Genomic DNA, 23834 nt, shown 5'->3' on the forward strand with positions numbered 1-23834 from the left:
TTTTGCCGCTTTTATATTTTTCAACGCAATCTGAATAGCATTTTTCGCTGCAAATTCAAAATTCAAATGAAAAATTTATCCAGAATTTCAATTTCGACTATTTCAAAATTATTTCTTGCACTGATTTTTTCTTAAAGCACACGACTCCAAACCGTTTCAGTCCATTTATTTCGATTAAAAGCATTTTTAATATTGGCCGAAGGTAGCAGGACCGAAATTCCAATTCAGAGTATAAGGCCAACGCTCAGCCCTCCGACTTTCGCCAACGACCATACCACGCTGAACACATCGGTTCTCGTCCGATCACCGAAATTAAGCAGCGTCGGGCGGTTAGTACTTAGATGGGGGACCGCTGGGAACACCGCGTGTTGTTGGCCTCGTCAACAACTTTTTGCCGCTTTTATATTTTTCAACGCAATCTGAATAGCATTTTTCGCTGCAAATTCAAAATTCAAATGAAAAATTTATCCAGAATTTCAATTTCGACTATTTCAAAATTATTTCTTGCACTGATTTTTTTCTTAAAGCACACGACTCCAAACCGTTTCAGTCCATTTATTTCGATTAAAAGCATTTTTAATATTGGCCGAAGGTAGCAGGACCGAAATTCCAATTCAGAGTATAAGGCCAACGCTCAGCCCTCCGACTTTCGCCAACGACCATACCACGCTGAACACATCGGTTCTCGTCCGATCACCGAAATTAAGCAGCGTCGGGCGCGGTTAGTACTTAGATGGGGGACCGCTTGGGAACACCGCGTGTTGTTGGCCTCGTCAACAACTTTTTGCCGCTTTTATATTTTTCAACGCAATCTGAATAGCATTTTTCGCTGCAAATTCAAAATTCAAATGAAAAATTTATCCAGAATTTCAATTTCGACTATTTCAAAATTATTTCTTGCACTGATTTTTTTCTTAAAGCACACGACTCCAAACCGTTTCAGTCCATTTATTTCGATTAAAAGCATTTTTAATATTGGCCGAAGGTAGCAGGACCGAAATTCCAATTCAGAGTATAAGGCCAACGCTCAGCCCTCCGACTTTCGCCAACGACCATACCACGCTGAACACATCGGTTCTCGTCCGATCACCGAAATTAAGCAGCGTCGGGCGCGGTTAGTACTTAGATGAGGGACCGCTTGGGAACACCGCGTGTTGTTGGCCTCGTCAACAACTTTTTGCCGCTTTTATATTTTTCAACGCAATCTGAATAGCATTTTTCGCTGCAAATTCAAAATTCAAATGAAAAATTTATCCAGAATTTCAATTTCGACTATTTCAAATTATTTCTTGCACTGATTTTTTTCTTAAAGCACACGACTCCAAACCGTTTCAGTCCATTTATTTCGATTAAAAGCATTTTTAATATTGGCCGAAGGTAGCAGGACCGAAATTCCAATTCAGAGTATAAGGCCAACGCTCAGCCCTCCGACTTTCGCCAACGACCATACCACGCTGAACACATCGGTTCTCGTCCGATCACCGAAATTAAGCAGCGTCGGGCGCGGTTAGTACTTAGATGGGGGACCGCTTGGGAACACCGCGTGTTGTTGGCCTCGTCAACAACTTTTTGCCGCTTTTATATTTTTCAACGCAATCTGAATAGCATTTTTCGCTGCAAATTCAAAATTCAAATGAAAAATTTATCCAGAATTTCAATTTCGACTATTTCAAAATTATTTCTTGCACTGATTTTTTTCTTAAAGCACACGACTCCAAACCGTTTCAGTCCATTTATTCGATTAAAAGCATTTTTAATATTGGCCGAAGGTAGCAGGACCGAAATTCCAATTCAGAGTATAAGGCCAACGCTCAGCCCTCCGACTTTCGCCAACGACCATACCACGCTGAACACATCGGTTCTCGTCCGATCACCGAAATTAAGCAGCGTCGGGCGCGGTTAGTACTTAGATGGGGGACCGCTTGGGAACACCGCGTGTGTTGGCCTCGTCAACAACTTTTTGCCGCTTTTATATTTTTCAACGCAATCTGAATAGCATTTTTCGCTGCAAATTCAAAATTCAAATGAAAAATTTATCCAGAATTTCAATTTCGACTATTTCAAAATTATTTCTTGCACTGATTTTTTCTTAAAGCACACGACTCCAAACCGTTTCAGTCCATTTATTTCGATTAAAAGCATTTTTAATATTGGCCGAAGGTAGCAGGACCGAAATTCCAATTCAGAGTATAAGGCCAACGCTCAGCCCTCCGACTTTCGCCAACGACCATACCACGCTGAACACATCGGTTCTCGTCCGATCACCGAAATTAAGCAGCGTCGGGCGCGGTTAGTACTTAGATGGGGGACCGCTTGGGAACACCGCGTGTTGTTGGCCTCGTCAACAACTTTTTGCCGCTTTTATATTTTTCAACGCAATCTGAATAGCATTTTTCGCTGCAAATTCAAAATTCAAATGAAAAATTTATCCAGAATTTCAATTTCGACTATTTCAAAATTATTTCTTGCACTGATTTTTTTCTTAAAGCACACGACTCCAAACCGTTTCAGTCCATTTATTTCGATTAAAAGCATTTTAATATTGGCCGAAGGTAGCAGGACCGAAATTCCAATTCAGAGTATAAGGCCAACGCTCAGCCCTCCGACTTTCGCCAACGACCATACCACGCTGAACACATCGGTTCTCGTCCGATCACCGAAATTAAGCAGCGTCGGGCGCGGTTAGTACTTAGATGGGGACCGCTTGGGAACACCGCGTGTTGTGGCCTCGTCAACAACTTTTTGCCGCTTTTATATTTTTCAACGCAATCTGAATAGCATTTTTCGCTGCAAATTCAAATTCAAATGAAAAAAATTTATCAGAATTTCAATTTCGACAAAAAAAAAATTTTTTCTTGCAATTTTTTTTCTTAAAACACACGACAAAACCGTTTCAGTCAATTTTTTTTTCGTTAAAAAAATTTTTAATAATGGCCGAAGGTAAAAAGAGGAAAAAAAAAAAAAGAAAATAAAAATCCAACGCAAAGCCCTCCGACTTTCGCCAACGACCCAACCACGCTACCAAATAAAAAACAAATCCGTTCTCGTAAAAAAAAAAAAAATAAGGCAGCGGGGCGCGGTAGTACAAATTGGGGAGGACGCGCTTGAACAAAACGCGTTGTTGCCCTTCTCAAAAACTTTTTTTTTCTTTTATATTTTTCAACGAAATCTGAATAGCATTTTTCGCTGCAAATTCAAAATTCAAATGAAAAATTTATCCAGAATTTCAATTTCGACTATTTCAAAATTATTTCTTGCACTGATTTTTTCTTAAAGCACACGACTCCAAACCGTTTCAGTCCATTTATTTCGATTAAAAGCATTTTTAATATTGGCCGAAGGTAGCAGGACCGAAATTCCAATTCAGAGTATAAGGCCAACGCTCAGCCCTCCGACTTTCGCCAACGACCATACCACGCTGAACACATCGGTTCTCGTCCGATCACCGAAATTAAGCAGCGTCGGGCGCGGTTAGTACTTAGATGGGGGACCGCTTGGGAACACCGCGTGTTGTGGCCTCGTCAACAACTTTTTGCCGCTTTTATATTTTTCAACGCAATCTGAATAGCATTTTTCGCTGCAAATTCAAAATTCAAATGAAAAATTTATCCAGAATTTCAATTTCGACTATTTCAAAATTATTTCTTGCACTGATTTTTTCTTAAAGCACACGACTCCAAACCGTTTCAGTCCATTTATTTCGATTAAAAGCATTTTTAATATTGGCCGAAGGTAGCAGGACCGAAATTCCAATTCAGAGTATAAGGCCAACGCTCAGCCCTCCGACTTTCGCCAACGACCATACCACGCTGAACACATCGGTTCTCGTCCGATCACCGAAATTAAGCAGCGTCGGGCGCGGTTAGTACTTAGATGGGGGACCGCTTGGGAACACCGCGTGTTGTTGGCCTCGTCAACAACTTTTTGCCGCTTTATATTTTTCAACGCAATCTGAATAGCATTTTTCGCTGCAAATTCAAAATTCAAATGAAAAATTTATCCAGAATTTCAATTTCGACTATTTCAAAATTATTTCTTGCACTGATTTTTTTCTTAAAGCACACGACTCCAAACCGTTTCAGTCCATTTATTTCGATTAAAAGCATTTTTAATATTGGCCGAAGGTAGCAGGACCGAAATTCCAATTCAGAGTATAAGGCCAACGCTCAGCCCTCCGACTTTCGCCAACGACCATACCACGCTGAACACATCGGTTCTCGTCCGATCACCGAAATTAAGCAGCGTCGGGCGCGGTTAGTACTTAGATGAGGGACCGCTTGGGAACACCGCGTGTTGTTGGCCTCGTCAACAACTTTTTGCCGTTTATATTTTTCAACGCAATCTGAATAGCATTTTTCGCTGCAAATTCAAAATTCAAATGAAAAATTTATCCAGAATTTCAATTTCGACTATTTCAAAATTATTTCTTGCACTGATTTTTTTCTTAAAGCACACGACTCCAAACCGTTTCAGTCCATTTATTTCGATTAAAAGCATTTTTAATATTGGCCGAAGGTAGCAGGACCGAAATTCCAATTCAGAGTATAAGGCCAACGCTCAGCCCTCCGACTTTCGCCAACGACCATACCACGCTGAACACATCGGTTCTCGTCCGATCACCGAAATTAAGCAGCGTCGGGCGCGGTTAGTACTTAGATGGGGACCGCTTGGGAACACCGCGTGTTGTTGGCCTCGTCAACAACTTTTTGCCGCTTTTATATTTTTCAACGCAATCTGAATAGCATTTTTCGCTGCAAATTCAAAATTCAAATGAAAAATTTATCCAGAATTTCAATTCGACTATTTCAAAATTATTTCTTGCACTGATTTTTTTCTTAAAGCACACGACTCCAAACCGTTTCAGTCCATTTATTTCGATTAAAAGCATTTTTAATATTGGCCGAAGGTAGCAGGACCGAAATTCCAATTCAGAGTATAAGGCCAACGCTCAGCCCTCCGACTTTCGCCAACGACCATACCACGCTGAACACATCGGTTCTCGTCCGATCACCGAAATTAAGCAGCGTCGGGCGCGGTTAGTACTTAGATGGGGGACCGCTTGGGAACACCGCGTGTTGTTGGCCTCGTCAACAACTTTTTGCCGCTTTTATATTTTTCAACGCAATCTGAATAGCATTTTTCGCTGCAAATTCAAAATTCAAATGAAAAATTTATCCAGAATTTCAATTTCGACTATTTCAAAATTATTTCTTGCACTGATTTTTTTCTTAAAGCACACGACTCCAAACCGTTTCAGTCCATTTATTTCGATTAAAAGCATTTTTAATATTGGCCGAAGGTAGCAGGACCGAAATTCCAATTCAGAGTATAAGGCCAACGCTCAGCCCTCCGACTTTCGCCAACGACCATACCACGCTGAACACATCGGTTCTCGTCCGATCACCGAAATTAAGCAGCGTCGGGCGCGGTTAGTACTTAGATGGGGGACCGCTTGGGAACACCGCGTGTTGTTGGCCTCGTCAACAACTTTTTGCCGCTTTTATATTTTTCAACGCAATCTGAATAGCATTTTTCGCTGCAAATTCAAAATTCAAATGAAAAATTTATCCAGAATTTCAATTCGACTATTTCAAAATTATTTCTTGCACTGATTTTTTTCTTAAAGCACACGACTCCAAACCGTTTCAGTCCATTTATTTCGATTAAAAGCATTTTTAATATTGGCCGAAGGTAGCAGGACCGAAATTCCAATTCAGAGTATAAGGCCAACGCTCAGCCCTCCGACTTTCGCCAACGACCATACCACGCTGAACACATCGGTTCTCGTCCGATCACCGAAATTAAGCAGCGTCGGGCGCGGTTAGTACTTAGATGGGGGACCGCTTGGGAACACCGCGTGTTGTTGGCCTCGTCAACAACTTTTTGCCGCTTTTATATTTTTCAACGCAATCTGAATAGCATTTTTCGCTGCAAATTCAAAATTCAAATGAAAAATTTATCCAGAATTTCAATTTCGACTATTTCAAAATTATTTCTTGCACTGATTTTTTTCTTAAAGCACACGACTCCAAACCGTTTCAGTCCATTTATTTCGATTAAAAGCATTTTTAATATTGGCCGAAGGTAGCAGGACCGAAATTCCAATTCAGAGTATAAGGCCAACGCTCAGCCCTCCGACTTTCGCCAACGACCATACCACGCTGAACACATCGGTTCTCGTCCGATCACCGAAATTAAGCAGCGTCGGGCGCGGTTAGTACTTAGATGAGGGACCGCTTGGGAACACCGCGTGTTGTTGGCCTCGTCAACAACTTTTTGCCGCTTTTATATTTTTCAACGCAATCTGAATAGCATTTTTCGCTGCAAATTCAAAATTCAAATGAAAAATTTATCCAGAATTTCAATTTCGACTATTTCAAAATTATTTCTTGCACTGATTTTTTTCTTAAAGCACACGACTCCAAACCGTTTCAGTCCATTTATTTCGATTAAAAGCATTTTTAATATTGGCCGAAGGTAGCAGGACCGAAATTCCAATTCAGAGTATAAGGCCAACGCTCAGCCCTCCGACTTTCGCCAACGACCATACCACGCTGAACACATCGGTTCTCGTCCGATCACCGAAATTAAGCAGCGTCGGGCGCGGTTAGTACTTAGATGGGGACCGCTTGGGAACACCGCGTGTTGTTGGCCTCGTCAACAACTTTTTGCCGCTTTTATATTTTTCAACGCAATCTGAATAGCATTTTCGCTGCAAATTCAAAATTCAAATGAAAAATTTATCCAGAATTTCAATTTCGACTATTTCAAAATTATTTCTTGCACTGATTTTTTTCTTAAAGCACACGACTCCAAACCGTTTCAGTCCATTTATTTCGATTAAAAGCATTTTTAATATTGGCCGAAGGTAGCAGGACCGAAATTCCAATTCAGAGTATAAGGCCAACGCTCAGCCCTCCGACTTTCGCCAACGACCATACCACGCTGAACACATCGGTTCTCGTCCGATCACCGAAATTAAGCAGCGTCGGGCGCGGTTAGTACTTAGATGGGGGACCGCTTGGGAACACCGCGTGTTGTTGGCCTCGTCAACAACTTTTTGCCGCTTTATATTTTTCAACGCAATCTGAATAGCATTTTTCGCTGCAAATTCAAAATTCAAATGAAAAATTTATCCAGAATTTCAATTTCGACTATTTCAAAATTATTTCTTGCACTGATTTTTTCTTAAAGCACACGACTCCAAACCGTTTCAGTCCATTTATTTCGATTAAAAGCATTTTTAATATTGGCCGAAGGTAGCAGGACCGAAATTCCAATTCAGAGTATAAGGCCAACGCTCAGCCCTCCGACTTTCGCCAACGACCATACCACGCTGAACACATCGGTTCTCGTCCGATCACCGAAATTAAGCAGCGTCGGGCGCGGTTAGTACTTAGATGAGGGACCGCTTGGGAACACCGCGTGTTGTTGGCCTCGTCAACAACTTTTTGCCGCTTTTATATTTTTCAACGCAATCTGAATAGCATTTTTCGCTGCAAATTCAAAATTCAAATGAAAAATTTATCCAGAATTTCAATTTCGACTATTTCAAAATTATTTCTTGCACTGATTTTTTTCTTAAAGCACACGACTCCAAACCGTTTCAGTCCATTTATTTCGATTAAAAGCATTTTAATATTGGCCGAAGGTAGCAGGACCGAAATTCCAATTCAGAGTATAAGGCCAACGCTCAGCCCTCCGACTTTCGCCAACGACCATACCACGCTGAACACATCGGTTCTCGTCCGATCACCGAAATTAAGCAGCGTCGGGCGCGGTAGTACTTAGATGGGGGACCGCTTGGGAACACCGCGTGTTGTTGGCCTCGTCAACAACTTTTGCCGCTTTTATATTTTTCAACGCAATCTGAATAGCATTTTTCGCTGCAAATTCAAAATTCAAATGAAAAATTTATCCAGAATTTCAATTTCGACTATTTCAAAATTATTTCTTGCACTGATTTTTTCTTAAAGCACACGACTCCAAACCGTTTCAGTCCATTTATTTCGATTAAAAGCATTTTTAATATTGGCCGAAGGTAGCAGGACCGAAATTCCAATTCAGAGTATAAGGCCAACGCTCAGCCCTCCGACTTTCGCCAACGACCATACCACGCTGAACACATCGGTTCTCGTCCGATCACCGAAATTAAGCAGCGTCGGGCGCGGTTAGTACTTAGATGGGGGACCGCTTGGGAACACCGCGTGTTGTTGGCCTCGTCAACAACTTTTTGCCGCTTTTATATTTTCAACGCAATCTGAATAGCATTTTTCGCTGCAAATTCAAAATTCAAATGAAAAATTTATCCAGAATTTCAATTTCGACTATTTCAAAATTATTTCTTGCACTGATTTTTTTCTTAAAGCACACGACTCCAAACCGTTTCAGTCCATTTATTTCGATTAAAAGCATTTTTAATATTGGCCGAAGGTAGCAGGACCGAAATTCCAATTCAGAGTATAAGGCCAACGCTCAGCCCTCCGACTTTCGCCAACGACCATACCACGCTGAACACATCGGTTCTCGTCCGATCACCGAAATTAAGCAGCGTCGGGCGCGGTTAGTACTTAGATGGGGACCGCTTGGGAACACCGCGTGTTGTTGGCCTCGTCAACAACTTTTTGCCGCTTTTATATTTTTCAACGCAATCTGAATAGCATTTTTCGCTGCAAATTCAAAATTCAAATGAAAATTTATCCAGAATTTCAATTTCGACTATTTCAAAATTATTTCTTGCACTGATTTTTTCTTAAAGCACACGACTCCAAACCGTTTCAGTCCATTTATTTCGATTAAAAGCATTTTTAATATTGGCCGAAGGTAGCAGGAGACCGAAATTCCAATTCAGAGTATAAGGCCAACGCTCAGCCCTCCGACTTTCGCCAACGACCATACCACGCTGAACACATCGGTTCTCGTCCGATCACCGAAATTAAGCAGCGTCGGGCGCGGTTAGTACTTAGATGGGGGACCGCTTGGGAACACCGCGTGTTGTTGGCCTCGTCAACAACTTTTTGCCGCTTTTATATTTTCAACGCAATCTGAATAGCATTTTTCGCTGCAAATTCAAAATTCAAATGAAAAATTTATCCAGAATTTCAATTTCGACTATTTCAAAATTATTTCTTGCACTGATTTTTTTCTTAAAGCACACGACTCCAAACCGTTTCAGTCCATTTATTTCGATTAAAAGCATTTTTAATATTGGCCGAAGGTAGCAGGACCGAAATTCCAATTCAGAGTATAAGGCCAACGCTCAGCCCTCCGACTTTCGCCAACGACCATACCACGCTGAACACATCGGTTCTCGTCCGATCACCGAAATTAAGCAGCGTCGGGCGCGGTTAGTACTTAGATGGGGGACCGCTTGGGAACACCGCGTGTTGTTGGCCTCGTCAACAACTTTTTGCCGCTTTTATATTTTTCAACGCAATCTGAATAGCATTTTTCGCTGCAAATTCAAAATTCAAATGAAAAATTTATCCAGAATTTCAATTTCGACTATTTCAAAATTATTTCTTGCACTGATTTTTTTCTTAAAGCACACGACTCCAAACCGTTTCAGTCCATTTATTTCGATTAAAAGCATTTTTAATATTGGCCGAAGGTAGCAGGACCGAAATTCCAATTCAGAGTATAAGGCCAACGCTCAGCCCTCCGACTTTCGCCAACGACCATACCACGCTGAACACATCGGTTCTCGTCCGATCACCGAAATTAAGCAGCGTCGGGCGCGGTTAGTACTTAGATGAGGGACCGCTTGGGAACACCGCGTGTTGTTGGCCTCGTCAACAACTTTTTGCCGCTTTTATATTTTTCAACGCAATCTGAATAGCATTTTTCGCTGCAAATTCAAAATTCAAATGAAAAATTTATCCAGAATTTCAATTTCGACTATTTCAAAATTATTTCTTGCACTGATTTTTTCTTAAAGCACACGACTCCAAACCGTTTCAGTCCATTTATTTCGATTAAAAGCATTTTTAATATTGGCCGAAGGTAGCAGGACCGAAATTCCAATTCAGAGTATAAGGCCAACGCTCAGCCCTCCGACTTTCGCCAACGACCATACCACGCTGAACACATCGGTTCTCGTCCGATCACCGAAATTAAGCAGCGTCGGGCGCGGTTAGTACTTAGATGGGGGACCGCTTGGGAACACCGCGTGTTGTTGGCCTCGTCAACAACTTTTTGCCGCTTTTATATTTTTCAACGCAATCTGAATAGCATTTTTCGCTGCAAATTCAAAATTCAAATGAAAAATTATCCAGAATTTCAATTTCGACTATTTCAAAATTATTTCTTGCACTGATTTTTTTCTTAAAGCACACGACTCCAAACCGTTTCAGTCCATTTATTTCGATTAAAAGCATTTTTAATATTGGCCGAAGGTAGCAGGACCGAAATTCCAATTCAGAGTATAAGGCCAACGCTCAGCCCTCCGACTTTCGCCAACGACCATACCACGCTGAACACATCGGTTCTCGTCCGATCACCGAAATTAAGCAGCGTCGGGCGCGGTTAGTACTTAGATGGGGGACCGCTTGGGAACACCGCGTGTTGTGGCCTCGTCAACAACTTTTTGCCGCTTTTATATTTTCAACGCAATCTGAATAGCATTTTTCGCTGCAAATTCAAAATTCAAATGAAAAATTTATCCAGAATTTCAATTTCGACTATTTCAAAATTATTTCTTGCACTGATTTTTTCTTAAAGCACACGACTCCAAACCGTTTCAGTCCATTTATTTCGATTAAAAGCATTTTTAATATTGGCCGAAGGTAGCAGGACCGAAATTCCAATTCAGAGTATAAGGCCAACGCTCAGCCCTCCGACTTTCGCCAACGACCATACCACGCTGAACACATCGGTTCTCGTCCGATCACCGAAATTAAGCAGCGTCGGGCGCGGTTAGTACTTAGATGAGGGACCGCTTGGGAACACCGCGTGTTGTTGGCCTCGTCAACAACTTTTTGCCGCTTTTATATTTTTCAACGCAATCTGAATAGCATTTTTCGCTGCAAATTCAAAATTCAAATGAAAAATTTATCCAGAATTTCAATTTCGACTATTTCAAAATTATTTCTTGCACTGATTTTTTTCTTAAAGCACACGACTCCAAACCGTTTCAGTCCATTTATTTCGATTAAAAGCATTTTTAATATTGGCCGAAGGTAGCAGGACCGAAATTCCAATTCAGAGTATAAGGCCAACGCTCAGCCCTCCGACTTTCGCCAACGACCATACCACGCTGAACACATCGGTTCTCGTCCGATCACCGAAATTAAGCAGCGTCGGGCGCGGTTAGTACTTAGATGGGGGACCGCTTGGGAACACCGCGTGTTGTTGGCCTCGTCAACAACTTTTTGCCGCTTTTATATTTTCAACGCAATCTGAATAGCATTTTCGCTGCAAATTCAAAATTCAAATGAAAAATTTATCCAGAATTTCAATTTCGACTATTTCAAAATTATTTCTTGCACTGATTTTTTTCTTAAAGCACACGACTCCAAACCGTTTCAGTCCATTTATTTCGATTAAAAGCATTTTTAATATTGGCCGAAGGTAGCAGGACCGAAATTCCAATTCAGAGTATAAGGCCAACGCTCAGCCCTCCGACTTTCGCCAACGACCATACCACGCTGAACACATCGGTTCTCGTCCGATCACCGAAATTAAGCAGCGTCGGGCGCGGTTAGTACTTAGATGGGGACCGCTTGGGAACACCGCGTGTTGTTGGCCTCGTCAACAACTTTTTGCCGCTTTTATATTTTTCAACGCAATCTGAATAGCATTTTTCGCTGCAAATTCAAAATTCAAATGAAAAATTTATCCAGAATTTCAATTTCGACTATTTCAAAATTATTTCTTGCACTGATTTTTTTCTTAAAGCACACGACTCCAAACCGTTTCAGTCCATTTATTTCGATTAAAAGCATTTTTAATATTGGCCGAAGGTAGCAGGACCGAAATTCCAATTCAGAGTATAAGGCCAACGCTCAGCCCTCCGACTTTCGCCAACGACCATACCACGCTGAACACATCGGTTCTCGTCCGATCACCGAAATTAAGCAGCGTCGGGCGCGGTTAGTACTTAGATGGGGGACCGCTTGGGAACACCGCGTGTTGTTGGCCTCGTCAACAACTTTTTGCCGCTTTTATATTTTCAACGCAATCTGAATAGCATTTTTCGCTGCAAATTCAAAATTCAAATGAAAAATTTATCCAGAATTTCAATTTCGACTATTTCAAAATTATTTCTTGCACTGATTTTTTTCTTAAAGCACACGACTCCAAACCGTTTCAGTCCATTTATTTCGATTAAAAGCATTTTTAATATTGGCCGAAGGTAGCAGGACCGAAATTCCAATTCAGAGTATAAGGCCAACGCTCAGCCCTCCGACTTTCGCCAACGACCATACCACGCTGAACACATCGGTTCTCGTCCGATCACCGAAATTAAGCAGCGTCGGGCGCGGTTAGTACTTAGATGGGGACCGCTTGGGAACACCGCGTGTTGTTGGCCTCGTCAACAACTTTTTGCCGCTTTTATATTTTTCAACGCAATCTGAATAGCATTTTTCGCTGCAAATTCAAAATTCAAATGAAAAATTTATCCAGAATTTCAATTTCGACTATTTCAAAATTATTTTTGCACTGATTTTTTTCTTAAAGCACACGACTCCAAACCGTTTCAGTCCATTTATTTCGATTAAAAGCATTTTTAATATTGGCCGAAGGTAGCAGGACCGAAATTCCAATTCAGAGTATAAGGCCAACGCTCAGCCCTCCGACTTTCGCCAACGACCATACCACGCTGAACACATCGGTTCTCGTCCGATCACCGAAATTAAGCAGCGTCGGGCGCGGTTAGTACTTAGATGGGGGACCGCTTGGGAACACCGCGTGTTGTTGGCCTCGTCAACAACTTTTGCCGCTTTTATATTTTTCAACGCAATCTGAATAGCATTTTTCGCTGCAAATTCAAAATTCAAATGAAAAATTTATCCAGAATTTCAATTTCGACTATTTCAAAATTATTTCTTGCACTGATTTTTTCTTAAAGCACACGACTCCAAACCGTTTCAGTCCATTTATTTCGATTAAAAGCATTTTTAATATGGCCGAAGGTAGCAGGACCGAAATTCCAATTCAGAGTATAAGGCCAACGCTCAGCCCTCCGACTTTCGCCAACGACCATACCACGCTGAACACATCGGTTCTCGTCCGATCACCGAAATTAAGCAGCGTCGGGCGCGGTTAGTACTTAGATGGGGGACCGCTTGGGAACACCGCGTGTTGTTGGCCTCGTCAACAACTTTTTGCCGCTTTTATATTTTCAACGCAATCTGAATAGCATTTTTCGCTGCAAATTCAAAATTCAAATGAAAAATTTATCCAGAATTTCAATTTCGACTATTTCAAAATTATTTCTTGCACTGATTTTTTTCTTAAAGCACACGACTCCAAACCGTTTCAGTCCATTTATTTCGATTAAAAGCATTTTTAATATTGGCCGAAGGTAGCAGGACCGAAATTCCAATTCAGAGTATAAGGCCAACGCTCAGCCCTCCGACTTTCGCCAACGACCATACCACGCTGAACACATCGGTTCTCGTCCGATCACCGAAATTAAGCAGCGTCGGGCGCGGTTAGTACTTAGATGGGGGACCGCTGGGAACACCGCGTGTTGTTGGCCTCGTCAACAACTTTTTGCCGCTTTTATATTTTTCAACGCAATCTGAATAGCATTTTTCGCTGCAAATTCAAAATTCAAATGAAAAATTTATCCAGAATTTCAATTTCGACTATTTCAAAATTATTTCTTGCACTGATTTTTTTCTTAAAGCACACGACTCCAAACCGTTTCAGTCCATTTATTTCGATTAAAAGCATTTTTAATATTGGCCGAAGGTAGCAGGACCGAAATTCCAATTCAGAGTATAAGGCCAACGCTCAGCCCTCCGACTTTCGCCAACGACCATACCACGCTGAACACATCGGTTCTCGTCCGATCACCGAAATTAAGCAGCGTCGGGCGCGGTTAGTACTTAGATGAGGGACCGCTTGGGAACACCGCGTGTTGTTGGCCTCGTCAACAACTTTTTGCCGCTTTTATATTTTTCAACGCAATCTGAATAGCATTTTTCGCTGCAAATTCAAAATTCAAATGAAAAATTTATCCAGAATTTCAATTTCGACTATTTCAAAATTATTTCTTGCACTGATTTTTTTCTTAAAGCACACGACTCCAAACCGTTTCAGTCCATTTATTTCGATTAAAAGCATTTTTAATATGGCCGAAGGTAGCAGGACCGAAATTCCAATTCAGAGTATAAGGCCAACGCTCAGCCCTCCGACTTTCGCCAACGACCATACCACGCTGAACACATCGGTTCTCGTCCGATCACCGAAATTAAGCAGCGTCGGGCGCGGTTAGTACTTAGATGGGGACCGCTTGGGAACACCGCGTGTTGTTGGCCTCGTCAACAACTTTTTGCCGCTTTTATATTTTTCAACGCAATCTGAATAGCATTTTTCGCTGCAAATTCAAAATTCAAATGAAAAATTTATCCAGAATTTCAATTTCGACTATTTCAAAATTATTTCTTGCACTGATTTTTTCTTAAAGCACACGACTCCAAACCGTTTCAGTCCATTTATTCGATTAAAAGCATTTTTAATATTGGCCGAAGGTAGCAGGACCGAAATTCCAATTCAGAGTATAAGGCCAACGCTCAGCCCTCCGACTTTCGCCAACGACCATACCACGCTGAAACACATCGGTTCTCGTCCGATCACCGAAATTAAGCAGCGTCGGGCGCGGTTAGTACTTAGATGGGGGACCGCTTGGGAACACCGCGTGTTGTTGGCCTCGTCAACAACTTTTTGCCGCTTTATATTTTCAACGCAATCTGAATAGCATTTTTCGCTGCAAATTCAAAATTCAAATGAAAAATTTATCCAGAATTTCAATTTCGACTATTTCAAAATTATTTCTTGCACTGATTTTTTTCTTAAAGCACACGACTCCAAACCGTTTCAGTCCATTTATTTCGATTAAAAGCATTTTTAATATTGGCCGAAGGTAGCAGGACCGAAATTCCAATTCAGAGTATAAGGCCAACGCTCAGCCCTCCGACTTTCGCCAACGACCATACCACGCTGAACACATCGGTTCTCGTCCGATCACCGAATTAAGCAGCGTCGGGCGCGGTTATTACTTAGATGTTTTTTTTTTTTTTTTTTTTTTTTTTTTTTGTTTTTTTTTTTTTTTTTTTTTTTTTTTTTTTTTTTTTTTCAATAAAATTTTTTTTTTTTTTTTTTTTCAAAATTTTTTTTTTTTTTTTTTTTTTTTTTTCAATTTTTTTTTTTCCTTTTTTTTTTGCACTTTTTTTTTTTTTTTTCACTTTCCAAACTTTTTTTTTTTTTTTTTTTTTATTTTTTTTTTTTTTTTTTTTTTTTTTTCTTTTTTTTTTTTTTTTTTTTTTTTTCAAGTTTTTTTTTTTTTTTTTTTCTCCAACTTTCATACCAACCCCCACACACGTTTTCTTTTTTTTTTTCCCGAATTCAGCTTTTTTCGGGCGCGCGTTTTAGTACTTTTTTGGGGACCGCTGGGAACACCGCGTGTTGTTGGCCTCGTCAACAACTTTTTGCCGCTTTTATATTTTTCAACGCAATCTGAATAGCATTTTTCGCTGCAAATTCAAAATTCAAATGAAAAATTTATCCAGAATTTCAATTTCGACTATTTCAAAATTATTTCTTGCACTGATTTTTTCTTAAAGCACACGACTCCAAACCGTTCAGTCCATTTATTTCGATTAAAAGCATTTTAATATTGGCCGAAGGTAGCAGGACCGAAATTCCAATTCAGAGTATAAGGCCAACGCTCAGCCCTCCGACTTTCGCCAACGACCATACCACGCTGAACACATCGGTTCTCGTCCGATCACCGAAATTAAGCAGCGTCGGGCGCGGTTAGTACTTAGATGGGGACCGCTTGGGAAACACCGCGTGTTGTTGGCCTCGTCAACAACTTTTTGCCGCTTTTATATTTTTCAACGCAATCTGAATAGCATTTTTCGCTGCAAATTCAAAATTCAAATGAAAAAATTTATCCAGAATTTCAATTTCGACTATTTCAAAATTATTTCTTGCACTGATTTTTTTCTTAAAGCACACGACTCCAACCGTTTCAGTCCATTTATTTCGATTAAAAGCATTTTTAATATTGGCGAAGGTAGCAGGACCGAAATTCCAATTCAGAGTATAAGGCCAACGCTCAGCCCTCGACTTTCGCCAACGACCATACCACGCTGAACACATCGGTTCTCGTCCGATCACCGAAATTAAGCAGCGTCGGGCGCGGTTAGTACTTAGATGGGGGACCGCTTGGAACACCGCGTGTTGTTGGCCTCGTCAACAACTTTTTGCCGCTTTTATATTTTTCAACGCAATCTGAATAGCATTTTTCGCTGCAAATTCAAAATTCAAATGAAAAATTTATCCAGAATTTCAATTTCGACTATTTCAAAATTATTTCTTGCACTGATTTTTTCTTAAAGCACACGACTCCAAACCGTTTCAGTCCATTTATTTCGATTAAAAGCATTTTTAATATTGGCGAAGGTAGCAGGACCGAAATTCCAATTCAGAGTATAAGGCCAACGCTCAGCCCTCCGACTTTCGCCAACGACCATACCACGCTGAACACATCGGTTCTCGTCCGATCACCGAAATTAAGCAGCGTCGGGCGCGGTTAGTACTTAGATGAGGGACCGCTTGGGACACCGCGTGTTGTTGGCCTCGTCAACAACTTTTTGCCGCTTTTATATTTTCAACGCAATCTGAATAGCATTTTTCGCTGCAAATTCAAAATTCAAATGAAAAATTTATCCAGAATTTCAATTTCGACTATTTCAAAATTATTTCTTGCACTGATTTTTTTCTTAAAGCACACGACTCCAAACCGTTTTCAGTCCATTTATTTCGATTAAAAGCATTTTTAATATTGGCCGAAGGTAGCAGGACCGAAATTCCAATTCAGAGTATAAGGCCAACGCTCAGCCCTCCGACTTTCGCCAACGACCATACCACGCTGAACACATCGGTTCTCGTCCGATCACCGAAATTAAGCAGCGTCGGGCGCGGTTAGTACTTAGATGGGGGACCGCTGGGAAAACCGCGTGTTGTTGGCCTCGTCAACAACTTTTTGCCGCTTTATATTTTTCAACGCAATCTGAATAGCATTTTTCGCTGCAAATTCAAAATTCAAATGAAAAATTTATCCAGAATTTCAATTTCGACTATTTCAAAATTATTTCTTGCACTGATTTTTTTCTTAAAGCACACGACTCCAAACCGTTTCAGTCCTTATTTCGATTAAAAGCATTTTTAATATTGGCCGAACGAAGGTAGCAGGACCGAAATTCCAATTCAGAGTATAAGGCCAACGCTCAGCCCTCCGACTTTCGCCAACGACCATACCACGCTGAACACATCGGTTCTCGTCCGATCACCGAAATTAAGCAGCGTCGGGCGCGGTTAGTACTTAGATGAGGGACCGCTTGGGAACACCGCGTGTTGTTGGCCTCGTCAACAACTTTTTGCCGCTTTTATATTTTTCAACGCAATCTGAATAGCATTTTTCGCTGCAAATTCAAAATTCAAATGAAAAATTTATCCAGAATTTCAATTTCGACTATTTCAAAATATTCTTGCACTGATTTTTTTCTTAAAGCACACGACTCCAAACCGTTTCAGTCCATTTATTTCGATTAAAAGCATTTTAATATTGGCCGAAGGTAGCAGGACCGAAATTCCAATTCAGAGTATAAGGCCAACGCTCAGCCCTCCGACTTTCGCCAACGACCATACCACGCTGAACACATCGGTTCTCGTCGATCACCGAAATTAAGCAGCGTCGGGCGCGGTTAGTACTTAGATGGGGGACCGCTTGGGAACACCGCGTGTTGTTGGCCTCGTCAACAACTTTTGCCGCTTTTATATTTTCAACGCAATCTGAATAGCATTTTTCGCTGCAAATTCAAAATTCAAATGAAAAATTTATCCAGAATTTCAATTTCGACTATTTCAAAATTATTTCTTGCACTGATTTTTTCTTAAAGCACACGACTCCAAACCGTTTCAGTCCATTTATTTCGATTAAAAGCATTTTTAATATTGGCCGAAGGTAGCAGGACCGAAATTCCAATTCAGAGTATAAGGCCAACGCTCAGCCCTCCGACTTTCGCCAACGACCATACCACGCTGAACACATCGGTTCTCGTCCGATCACCGAAATTAAGCAGCGTCGGGCGCGGTTAGTACTTAGATGGGGGACCGCTTGGGAACACCGCGTGTTGTTGGCCTCGTCAACAACTTTTTGCCGCTTTTATATTTTTCAACGCAATCTGAATAGCATTTTTCGCTGCAAATTCAAAATTCAAATGAAAAATTTATCCAGAATTTCAATTTCGACTATTTCAAAATATTTCTTGCACTGATTTTTTTCTTAAAGCACACGACTCAAACCGTTTCAGTCCATTTATTTCGATTAAAAGCATTTTTAATATTGGCCGAAGGTAGCAGGACCGAAATTCCAATCAGAGTATAAGGCCAACGCTCAGCCCTCCGACTTTCGCCAACGACCATACCACGCTGAACACATCGGTTCTCGTCCGATCACCGAAATTAAGCAGCGTCGGGCGCGGTTAGTACTTAGATGGGGGACCGCTTGGGAACACCGCGTGTTGTGTTGGCCTCGTCAACAACTTTTTGCCGCTTTTATATTTTTCAACGCAATCTGAATAGCATTTTCGCTGCAAATTCAAAATTCAAATGAAAAATTTATCCAGAATTTCAATTTCGACTATTTCAAAATTATTTCTTGCACTGATTTTTTTCTTAAAGCACACGACTCCAAACCGTTTCAGTCCATTTATTTCGATTAAAAGCATTTTTAATATGGCCGAAGGTAGCAGGACCGAAATTCAATTCAGAGTATAAGGCCAACGCTCAGCCCTCCGACTTTCGCCAACGACCATACCACGCTGAACACATCGGTTCTCGTCCGATCACCGAAATTAAGCAGCGTCGGGCGCGGTTAGTACTTAGATGGGGACCGCTGGGAACACCGCGTGTTGTTGGCCTCGTCAACAACTTTTTGCCGCTTTTATATTTTTCAACGCAATCTGAATAGCATTTTTCGCTGCAAATTCAAAATTCAAATGAAAAATTTATCCAGAATTTCAATTTCGACTATTTCAAAAATTATTTCTTGCACTGATTTTTTTCTTAAAGCACACGACTCCAAACCGTTTCAGTCCATTATTTCGATTAAAAGCATTTTTAATATTGCCGAAGGTAGCAGGACCGAAATTCCAATTCAGAGTATAAGGCCAACGCTCAGCCCTCCGACTTTCGCCAACGACCATACCACGCTGAACACATCGGTTCTCGTCGATCACCGAAATTAAGCAGCGTCGGGCGCGGTTAGTACTTAGATGAGGGACCGCTTGGGAACACCGCGTGTTGTTGCCTCGTCAACAACTTTTTGCCGCTTTTATATTTTTCAACGCAATCTGAATAGCATTTTTCGCTGCAAATTCAAAATTCAAATGAAAAATTTATCCAGAATTTCAATTTCGACTATTTCAAAATTATTTCTTGCACTGATTTTTTTCTTAAAGCACACGACTCCAACCGTTTCAGTCCATTTATTTCGATTAAAAGCATTTTAATATTGGCCGAAGGTAGCAGGACCGAAATTCCAATTCAGAGTATAAGGCCAACGCTCAGCTCCGACTTTCGCCAACGACCATACCACGCTGAACACATCGGTTCTCGTCCGATCACCGAAATTAAGCAGCGTCGGGCGCGGTAGTACTTAGATGGGGGACCGCTTGGGAACACCGCGTGTTGTGGCCTCGTCAACAACTTTTTGCCGCTTTTATATTTTTCAACGCAATCTGAATAGCATTTTTCGCTGCAAATTCAAAATTCAAATGAAAAATTTATCCAGAATTTCAATTTCGACTATTCAAAATTATTTCTTGCACTGATTTTTTTCTTAAAGCACACGACTCCAAACCGTTTCAGTCCATTTATTTCGATTAAAAGCATTTTAATAATGGCCGAAGGTAGCAGGACCGAAATTCCAATTCAGAGTATAAGGCCAACGCTCAGCCCTCCGACTTTCGCCAACGACCATACCACGCTGAACACATCGGTTCTCGTCCGATCACCGAAATTAAGCAGCGTCGGGCGCGGTTAGTACTTAGATGAGGGACCGCTTGGGAACACCGCGTGTTGTGGCCTCGTCAACAACTTTTTGCCGCTTTATATTTTTCAACGCAATCTGAATAGCATTTTTCGCTGCAAATTCAAAATTCAAATGAAAAATTTATCCAGAATTTCATTTCGACTATTTCAAAATTATTTCTTGCACTGATTTTTTCTTAAAGCACACGACTCCAAACCGTTTCAGTCCATTTATTTCGATTAAAAGCATTTTTAATATTGGCCGAAGGTAGCAGGACCGAAATTCCAATTCAGAGTATAAGGCCAACGCTCAGCCCAACGACCATACCACGCTGAACACATCGGTTCTCGTCCGATCACCGAAATTAAGCAGCGTCGGGCGCGGTTAGTACTTAGATGAGGGACCGCTTGGGAACACCGCGTGTTGTTGGCCTCGTCAACAACTTTTTGCCGCTTTTATATTTTTCAACGCAATCTGAATAGCATTTTTCGCTGCAAATTCAAAATTCAAATGAAAAATTTATCCAGAATTTCAATTTCGACTATTTCAAAATTATTTCTTGCACTGATTTTTTTCTTAAAGCACACGACTCCAAACCGTTTCAGTCCATTTATTTCGATTAAAAGCATTTTTAATATTGGCCGAAGGTAGCAGGACCGAAATTCCAATTCAGAGTATAAGGCCAACGCTCAGCCTCCGACTTTCGCCAACGACCATACCACGCTGAACACATCGGTCTCGTCCGATCACCGAAATTAAGCAGCGTCGGGCGCGGTTAGTACTTAGATGGGGACCGCTTGGGAACACCGCGTGTTGTTGGCCTCGTCAACAACTTTTTGCCGCTTTTATATTTTTCAACGCAATCTGAATAGCATTTTTCGCTGCAAATTCAAAATTCAAATGAAAAATTTATCAGAATTCAATTTCGACTATTTCAAAATTATTTCTTGCACTGATTTTTTTCTTAAAGCACACGACTCCAAACCGTTTCAGTCCATTTATTTCGATTAAAAGCATTTTAATATTGGCCGAAGGTAGCAGGACCGAAATTCCAATTCAGAGTATAAGGCCAACGCTCAGCCCTCCGACTTTCGCCAACGACCATACCACGCTGAAACATCGGTTCTCGTCCGATCACCGAAATTAAGCAGCGTCGGGCGCGGTTAGTACTTAGATGGGGGACCGCTTGGGAACACCGCGTGTTGTTGGCCTCGTCAACAAACTTTTTGCCGCTTTTATATTTTTCAACGCAATCTGAATAGCATTTTTCGCTGCAAATTCAAAATTCAAATGAAAAATTTATCCAGATATTTCAATTTCGACTATTTCAAAATTATTTCTTGCACTGATTTTTTTCTTAAAGCACACGACTCCAAACCGTTTCAGTCATTTATTTCGATTAAAAGCATTTTTAATATTGGCCGAAGGTAGCAGGACCGAAATTCCAATTCAGAGTATAAGGCCAACGCTCAGCCCTCCGACTTTCGCCAACGACCATACCACGCTGAACACATCGGTTCTCGTCCGATCACCGAAATTAAGCAGCGTCGGGCGCGGTTAGTACTTAGATGGGGGACCGCTTGGAAACACCGCGTGTTGTTGGCCTCGTCAACAACTTTTTTGCCGCTTTTATATTTTTCAACGCAATCTGAATAGCATTTTTCGCTGCAAATTCAAAATTCAAATGAAAAATTTATCCAGAATTTCAATTTCGACTATTTCAAAATTATTTCTTGCACTGATTTTTTCTTAAAGCACACGACTCCAAACCGTTTCAGTCCATTTATTTCGATTAAAAGCATTTTTAATATTGGCCGAAGGTAGCAGGACCGAAATTCCAATTCAGAGTATAAGGCCAACGCTCAGCCCTCCGACTTTCGCAACGACCATACCACGCTGAACACATCGGTTCTCGTCCGATCACCGAAATTAAGCAGCGTCGGGCGCGGTTAGTACTTAGATGGGGGACCGCTTGGGAACACGCGTGTTGTTGGCCTCGTCAACAACTTTTTGCCGCTTTTATATTTTTCAACGCAATCTGAATAGCATTTTTCGCTGCAAATTCAAAATTCAAATGAAAAATTTATCCAGAATTTCAATTTCGACTATTTCAAAATTATTTCTTGCACTGATTTTTTTCTTAAAGCACACGACTCCAAACCGTTTCAGTCCATTTATTTCGATTAAAAGCATTTTTAATATTGGCCGAAGGTAGCAGGACCGAAATTCCAATTCAGAGTATAAGGCCAACGCTCAGCCCTCCGACTTTCGCCAACGACCATACCACGCTGAACACATCGGTTCTCGTCCGATCACCGAAATTAAGCAGCGTCGGGCGCGGTTAGTACTTAGATGGGGGACCGCTTGGGAACACCGCGTGTGTTGGCCTCGTCAACAACTTTTTGCCGCTTTTATATTTTTCAACGCAATCTGAATAGCATTTTTCGCTGCAAATTCAAAATTCAAATGAAAAATTTATCCAGAATTTCAATTTCGACTATTTCAAAATTATTTCTTGCACTGATTTTTTTTAAAGCACACGACTCCAAACCGTTTCAGTCCATTTATTTCGATTAAAAGCATTTTTAATATTGGCCGAAGGTAGCAGGACCGAAATTCCAATTCAGAGTATAAGGCCAACGCTCAGCCCTCCGACTTTCGCCAACGACCATACCACGCTGAACACATCGGTTCTCGTCCGATCACCGAAATTAAGCAGCGTCGGGCGCGGTTAGTACTTAGATGGGGGACCGCTTGGGAACACCGCGTGTTGTTGGCCTCGTCAACAACTTTTTGCCGCTTTTATATTTTTCAACGCAATCTGAATAGCTTTTTCGCTGCAAATTCAAAATTCAAATGAAAAATTTATCCAGAATTTCAATTTCGACTATTTCAAAATTATTTCTTGCACTGATTTTTCTCTAAAGCACACGACTCCAAACCGTTTCAGTCCATTTATTTCGATTAAAAGCATTTTTAATATTGGCCGAAGGTAGCAGGACCGAAATTCCAATTCAGAGTATAAGGCCAACGCTCAGCCCTCCGACTTTCGCCAACGACCATACCACGCTGAACACATCGGTTCTCGTCCGATCACCGAAATTAAGCAGCGTCGGGCGCGGTTAGTACTTAGATGAGGGACCGCTTGGGAACACGCGTGTGTTGCCTCGTCAACAACTTTTTGCCGCTTTTATATTTTTTCAACGCAATCTGAATAGCATTTTCGCTGCAAATTCAAATTCAAATGAAAAATTTATCCAGAATTTCAATTTCGACTATTTCAAAATTATTTCTTGCATGATTTTTTTTAAAGCACACGACTCCAAAACCGTTTCAGTCCATTTATTTCGATTAAAAGCATTTTTTTAATATGGCCGAAGGTAGCAGGACCGAAATTCCATTCAGAGTATAAGGCCAACGCTCAGCCCTCCGACTTTCGCCAACGACCATACCACGCTGAACACATCGGTTCTCGTCCCGATCACCGAAATTAAGCAGCGTCGGGCGCGGTTAGTACTTAGATGGGGGACCGCTTGGGACCACCGCGTGTTGTTGGCCTCGTCAA

The 23834-nt window shown here is 41.1% G+C and overlaps 43 non-coding genes and 15 pseudogenes across 43 annotated transcripts; all 58 read left to right on the forward strand.

Annotated features, from left to right (window-relative positions):
* The first annotated feature begins 261 nt into the window (after positions 1 to 261).
* Positions 262 to 377, forward strand: LOC119552312 (annotated as a pseudogene).
* Positions 378 to 651: 274 nt separating this feature from the next.
* On the forward strand, positions 652 to 770 carry LOC119552367. The gene has a single exon (XR_005219698.1). It is a non-coding gene; the product is annotated as a 5S ribosomal RNA (ribosomal RNA).
* A 274-nt stretch (positions 771 to 1044) lies between these two features.
* On the forward strand, positions 1045 to 1163 carry LOC119552232. Its single transcript, XR_005219607.1, has one exon. It is a non-coding gene; the product is annotated as a 5S ribosomal RNA (ribosomal RNA).
* Positions 1164 to 1436: 273 nt separating this feature from the next.
* LOC119552368 lies at positions 1437 to 1555 on the forward strand. Its single transcript, XR_005219699.1, has one exon. It is a non-coding gene; the product is annotated as a 5S ribosomal RNA (ribosomal RNA).
* Positions 1556 to 1828: 273 nt separating this feature from the next.
* On the forward strand, positions 1829 to 1946 carry LOC119552277 (annotated as a pseudogene).
* Positions 1947 to 2219: 273 nt separating this feature from the next.
* LOC119552369 lies at positions 2220 to 2338 on the forward strand. Its single transcript, XR_005219700.1, has one exon. It is a non-coding gene; the product is annotated as a 5S ribosomal RNA (ribosomal RNA).
* A 273-nt stretch (positions 2339 to 2611) lies between these two features.
* Positions 2612 to 2729, forward strand: LOC119552309 (annotated as a pseudogene).
* A 671-nt stretch (positions 2730 to 3400) lies between these two features.
* On the forward strand, positions 3401 to 3519 carry LOC119552273. The gene has a single exon (XR_005219646.1). It is a non-coding gene; the product is annotated as a 5S ribosomal RNA (ribosomal RNA).
* A 272-nt stretch (positions 3520 to 3791) lies between these two features.
* Positions 3792 to 3910, forward strand: LOC119552370. The gene has a single exon (XR_005219701.1). It is a non-coding gene; the product is annotated as a 5S ribosomal RNA (ribosomal RNA).
* Positions 3911 to 4183: 273 nt separating this feature from the next.
* Positions 4184 to 4302, forward strand: LOC119552233. The gene has a single exon (XR_005219608.1). It is a non-coding gene; the product is annotated as a 5S ribosomal RNA (ribosomal RNA).
* A 272-nt stretch (positions 4303 to 4574) lies between these two features.
* On the forward strand, positions 4575 to 4692 carry LOC119552256. The gene has a single exon (XR_005219630.1). It is a non-coding gene; the product is annotated as a 5S ribosomal RNA (ribosomal RNA).
* A 273-nt stretch (positions 4693 to 4965) lies between these two features.
* On the forward strand, positions 4966 to 5084 carry LOC119552372. The gene has a single exon (XR_005219702.1). It is a non-coding gene; the product is annotated as a 5S ribosomal RNA (ribosomal RNA).
* A 274-nt stretch (positions 5085 to 5358) lies between these two features.
* On the forward strand, positions 5359 to 5477 carry LOC119552374. The gene has a single exon (XR_005219704.1). It is a non-coding gene; the product is annotated as a 5S ribosomal RNA (ribosomal RNA).
* Positions 5478 to 5750: 273 nt separating this feature from the next.
* On the forward strand, positions 5751 to 5869 carry LOC119552375. The gene has a single exon (XR_005219705.1). It is a non-coding gene; the product is annotated as a 5S ribosomal RNA (ribosomal RNA).
* A 274-nt stretch (positions 5870 to 6143) lies between these two features.
* On the forward strand, positions 6144 to 6262 carry LOC119552235. The gene has a single exon (XR_005219610.1). It is a non-coding gene; the product is annotated as a 5S ribosomal RNA (ribosomal RNA).
* Positions 6263 to 6536: 274 nt separating this feature from the next.
* LOC119552258 lies at positions 6537 to 6654 on the forward strand. Its single transcript, XR_005219632.1, has one exon. It is a non-coding gene; the product is annotated as a 5S ribosomal RNA (ribosomal RNA).
* A 273-nt stretch (positions 6655 to 6927) lies between these two features.
* On the forward strand, positions 6928 to 7046 carry LOC119552376. Its single transcript, XR_005219706.1, has one exon. It is a non-coding gene; the product is annotated as a 5S ribosomal RNA (ribosomal RNA).
* Positions 7047 to 7318: 272 nt separating this feature from the next.
* LOC119552236 lies at positions 7319 to 7437 on the forward strand. The gene has a single exon (XR_005219611.1). It is a non-coding gene; the product is annotated as a 5S ribosomal RNA (ribosomal RNA).
* Positions 7438 to 7710: 273 nt separating this feature from the next.
* On the forward strand, positions 7711 to 7828 carry LOC119552215. The gene has a single exon (XR_005219591.1). It is a non-coding gene; the product is annotated as a 5S ribosomal RNA (ribosomal RNA).
* Positions 7829 to 8100: 272 nt separating this feature from the next.
* Positions 8101 to 8219, forward strand: LOC119552377. The gene has a single exon (XR_005219707.1). It is a non-coding gene; the product is annotated as a 5S ribosomal RNA (ribosomal RNA).
* A 273-nt stretch (positions 8220 to 8492) lies between these two features.
* Positions 8493 to 8610, forward strand: LOC119552260. The gene has a single exon (XR_005219633.1). It is a non-coding gene; the product is annotated as a 5S ribosomal RNA (ribosomal RNA).
* A 274-nt stretch (positions 8611 to 8884) lies between these two features.
* Positions 8885 to 9003, forward strand: LOC119552378. The gene has a single exon (XR_005219708.1). It is a non-coding gene; the product is annotated as a 5S ribosomal RNA (ribosomal RNA).
* A 273-nt stretch (positions 9004 to 9276) lies between these two features.
* On the forward strand, positions 9277 to 9395 carry LOC119552379. The gene has a single exon (XR_005219709.1). It is a non-coding gene; the product is annotated as a 5S ribosomal RNA (ribosomal RNA).
* Positions 9396 to 9669: 274 nt separating this feature from the next.
* Positions 9670 to 9788, forward strand: LOC119552237. Its single transcript, XR_005219612.1, has one exon. It is a non-coding gene; the product is annotated as a 5S ribosomal RNA (ribosomal RNA).
* A 273-nt stretch (positions 9789 to 10061) lies between these two features.
* Positions 10062 to 10180, forward strand: LOC119552380. The gene has a single exon (XR_005219710.1). It is a non-coding gene; the product is annotated as a 5S ribosomal RNA (ribosomal RNA).
* Positions 10181 to 10453: 273 nt separating this feature from the next.
* LOC119552274 lies at positions 10454 to 10572 on the forward strand. Its single transcript, XR_005219647.1, has one exon. It is a non-coding gene; the product is annotated as a 5S ribosomal RNA (ribosomal RNA).
* A 271-nt stretch (positions 10573 to 10843) lies between these two features.
* Positions 10844 to 10962, forward strand: LOC119552238. The gene has a single exon (XR_005219613.1). It is a non-coding gene; the product is annotated as a 5S ribosomal RNA (ribosomal RNA).
* Positions 10963 to 11236: 274 nt separating this feature from the next.
* Positions 11237 to 11355, forward strand: LOC119552381. Its single transcript, XR_005219711.1, has one exon. It is a non-coding gene; the product is annotated as a 5S ribosomal RNA (ribosomal RNA).
* A 272-nt stretch (positions 11356 to 11627) lies between these two features.
* LOC119552261 lies at positions 11628 to 11745 on the forward strand. Its single transcript, XR_005219634.1, has one exon. It is a non-coding gene; the product is annotated as a 5S ribosomal RNA (ribosomal RNA).
* Positions 11746 to 12019: 274 nt separating this feature from the next.
* Positions 12020 to 12138, forward strand: LOC119552382. The gene has a single exon (XR_005219712.1). It is a non-coding gene; the product is annotated as a 5S ribosomal RNA (ribosomal RNA).
* Positions 12139 to 12411: 273 nt separating this feature from the next.
* LOC119552262 lies at positions 12412 to 12529 on the forward strand. Its single transcript, XR_005219635.1, has one exon. It is a non-coding gene; the product is annotated as a 5S ribosomal RNA (ribosomal RNA).
* A 273-nt stretch (positions 12530 to 12802) lies between these two features.
* LOC119552383 lies at positions 12803 to 12921 on the forward strand. The gene has a single exon (XR_005219713.1). It is a non-coding gene; the product is annotated as a 5S ribosomal RNA (ribosomal RNA).
* Positions 12922 to 13192: 271 nt separating this feature from the next.
* On the forward strand, positions 13193 to 13311 carry LOC119552385. Its single transcript, XR_005219715.1, has one exon. It is a non-coding gene; the product is annotated as a 5S ribosomal RNA (ribosomal RNA).
* A 273-nt stretch (positions 13312 to 13584) lies between these two features.
* Positions 13585 to 13702, forward strand: LOC119552248. Its single transcript, XR_005219622.1, has one exon. It is a non-coding gene; the product is annotated as a 5S ribosomal RNA (ribosomal RNA).
* Positions 13703 to 13976: 274 nt separating this feature from the next.
* LOC119552239 lies at positions 13977 to 14095 on the forward strand. Its single transcript, XR_005219614.1, has one exon. It is a non-coding gene; the product is annotated as a 5S ribosomal RNA (ribosomal RNA).
* Positions 14096 to 14368: 273 nt separating this feature from the next.
* Positions 14369 to 14486, forward strand: LOC119552263. The gene has a single exon (XR_005219636.1). It is a non-coding gene; the product is annotated as a 5S ribosomal RNA (ribosomal RNA).
* Positions 14487 to 14758: 272 nt separating this feature from the next.
* LOC119552210 lies at positions 14759 to 14878 on the forward strand. The gene has a single exon (XR_005219586.1). It is a non-coding gene; the product is annotated as a 5S ribosomal RNA (ribosomal RNA).
* Positions 14879 to 15913: 1035 nt separating this feature from the next.
* Positions 15914 to 16032, forward strand: LOC119552290 (annotated as a pseudogene).
* Positions 16033 to 16304: 272 nt separating this feature from the next.
* LOC119552270 lies at positions 16305 to 16422 on the forward strand. The gene has a single exon (XR_005219643.1). It is a non-coding gene; the product is annotated as a 5S ribosomal RNA (ribosomal RNA).
* Positions 16423 to 16694: 272 nt separating this feature from the next.
* LOC119552296 lies at positions 16695 to 16812 on the forward strand (annotated as a pseudogene).
* Positions 16813 to 17086: 274 nt separating this feature from the next.
* On the forward strand, positions 17087 to 17204 carry LOC119552241. The gene has a single exon (XR_005219616.1). It is a non-coding gene; the product is annotated as a 5S ribosomal RNA (ribosomal RNA).
* A 275-nt stretch (positions 17205 to 17479) lies between these two features.
* Positions 17480 to 17598, forward strand: LOC119552240. The gene has a single exon (XR_005219615.1). It is a non-coding gene; the product is annotated as a 5S ribosomal RNA (ribosomal RNA).
* A 271-nt stretch (positions 17599 to 17869) lies between these two features.
* On the forward strand, positions 17870 to 17987 carry LOC119552264. The gene has a single exon (XR_005219637.1). It is a non-coding gene; the product is annotated as a 5S ribosomal RNA (ribosomal RNA).
* A 271-nt stretch (positions 17988 to 18258) lies between these two features.
* LOC119552386 lies at positions 18259 to 18377 on the forward strand. The gene has a single exon (XR_005219716.1). It is a non-coding gene; the product is annotated as a 5S ribosomal RNA (ribosomal RNA).
* A 271-nt stretch (positions 18378 to 18648) lies between these two features.
* On the forward strand, positions 18649 to 18769 carry LOC119552282 (annotated as a pseudogene).
* A 271-nt stretch (positions 18770 to 19040) lies between these two features.
* On the forward strand, positions 19041 to 19157 carry LOC119552299 (annotated as a pseudogene).
* Positions 19158 to 19430: 273 nt separating this feature from the next.
* LOC119552313 lies at positions 19431 to 19548 on the forward strand (annotated as a pseudogene).
* A 269-nt stretch (positions 19549 to 19817) lies between these two features.
* LOC119552301 lies at positions 19818 to 19935 on the forward strand (annotated as a pseudogene).
* A 271-nt stretch (positions 19936 to 20206) lies between these two features.
* Positions 20207 to 20325, forward strand: LOC119552303 (annotated as a pseudogene).
* Positions 20326 to 20582: 257 nt separating this feature from the next.
* Positions 20583 to 20701, forward strand: LOC119552284 (annotated as a pseudogene).
* Positions 20702 to 20974: 273 nt separating this feature from the next.
* Positions 20975 to 21091, forward strand: LOC119552310 (annotated as a pseudogene).
* A 271-nt stretch (positions 21092 to 21362) lies between these two features.
* On the forward strand, positions 21363 to 21480 carry LOC119552212. The gene has a single exon (XR_005219588.1). It is a non-coding gene; the product is annotated as a 5S ribosomal RNA (ribosomal RNA).
* Positions 21481 to 21755: 275 nt separating this feature from the next.
* Positions 21756 to 21874, forward strand: LOC119552208. The gene has a single exon (XR_005219584.1). It is a non-coding gene; the product is annotated as a 5S ribosomal RNA (ribosomal RNA).
* A 273-nt stretch (positions 21875 to 22147) lies between these two features.
* LOC119552298 lies at positions 22148 to 22265 on the forward strand (annotated as a pseudogene).
* Positions 22266 to 22539: 274 nt separating this feature from the next.
* On the forward strand, positions 22540 to 22657 carry LOC119552278 (annotated as a pseudogene).
* A 272-nt stretch (positions 22658 to 22929) lies between these two features.
* On the forward strand, positions 22930 to 23048 carry LOC119552388. The gene has a single exon (XR_005219717.1). It is a non-coding gene; the product is annotated as a 5S ribosomal RNA (ribosomal RNA).
* Positions 23049 to 23320: 272 nt separating this feature from the next.
* On the forward strand, positions 23321 to 23437 carry LOC119552317 (annotated as a pseudogene).
* Positions 23438 to 23707: 270 nt separating this feature from the next.
* LOC119552265 lies at positions 23708 to 23827 on the forward strand. The gene has a single exon (XR_005219638.1). It is a non-coding gene; the product is annotated as a 5S ribosomal RNA (ribosomal RNA).
* The last annotated feature ends 7 nt before the right edge of the window (positions 23828 to 23834 follow it).

This window comes from Drosophila subpulchrella, chromosome 2R (assembly GCF_014743375.2).
Source record: "Drosophila subpulchrella strain 33 F10 #4 breed RU33 chromosome 2R, RU_Dsub_v1.1 Primary Assembly, whole genome shotgun sequence".
Taxonomy (NCBI): Eukaryota; Metazoa; Arthropoda; class Insecta; order Diptera; family Drosophilidae; genus Drosophila; species Drosophila subpulchrella.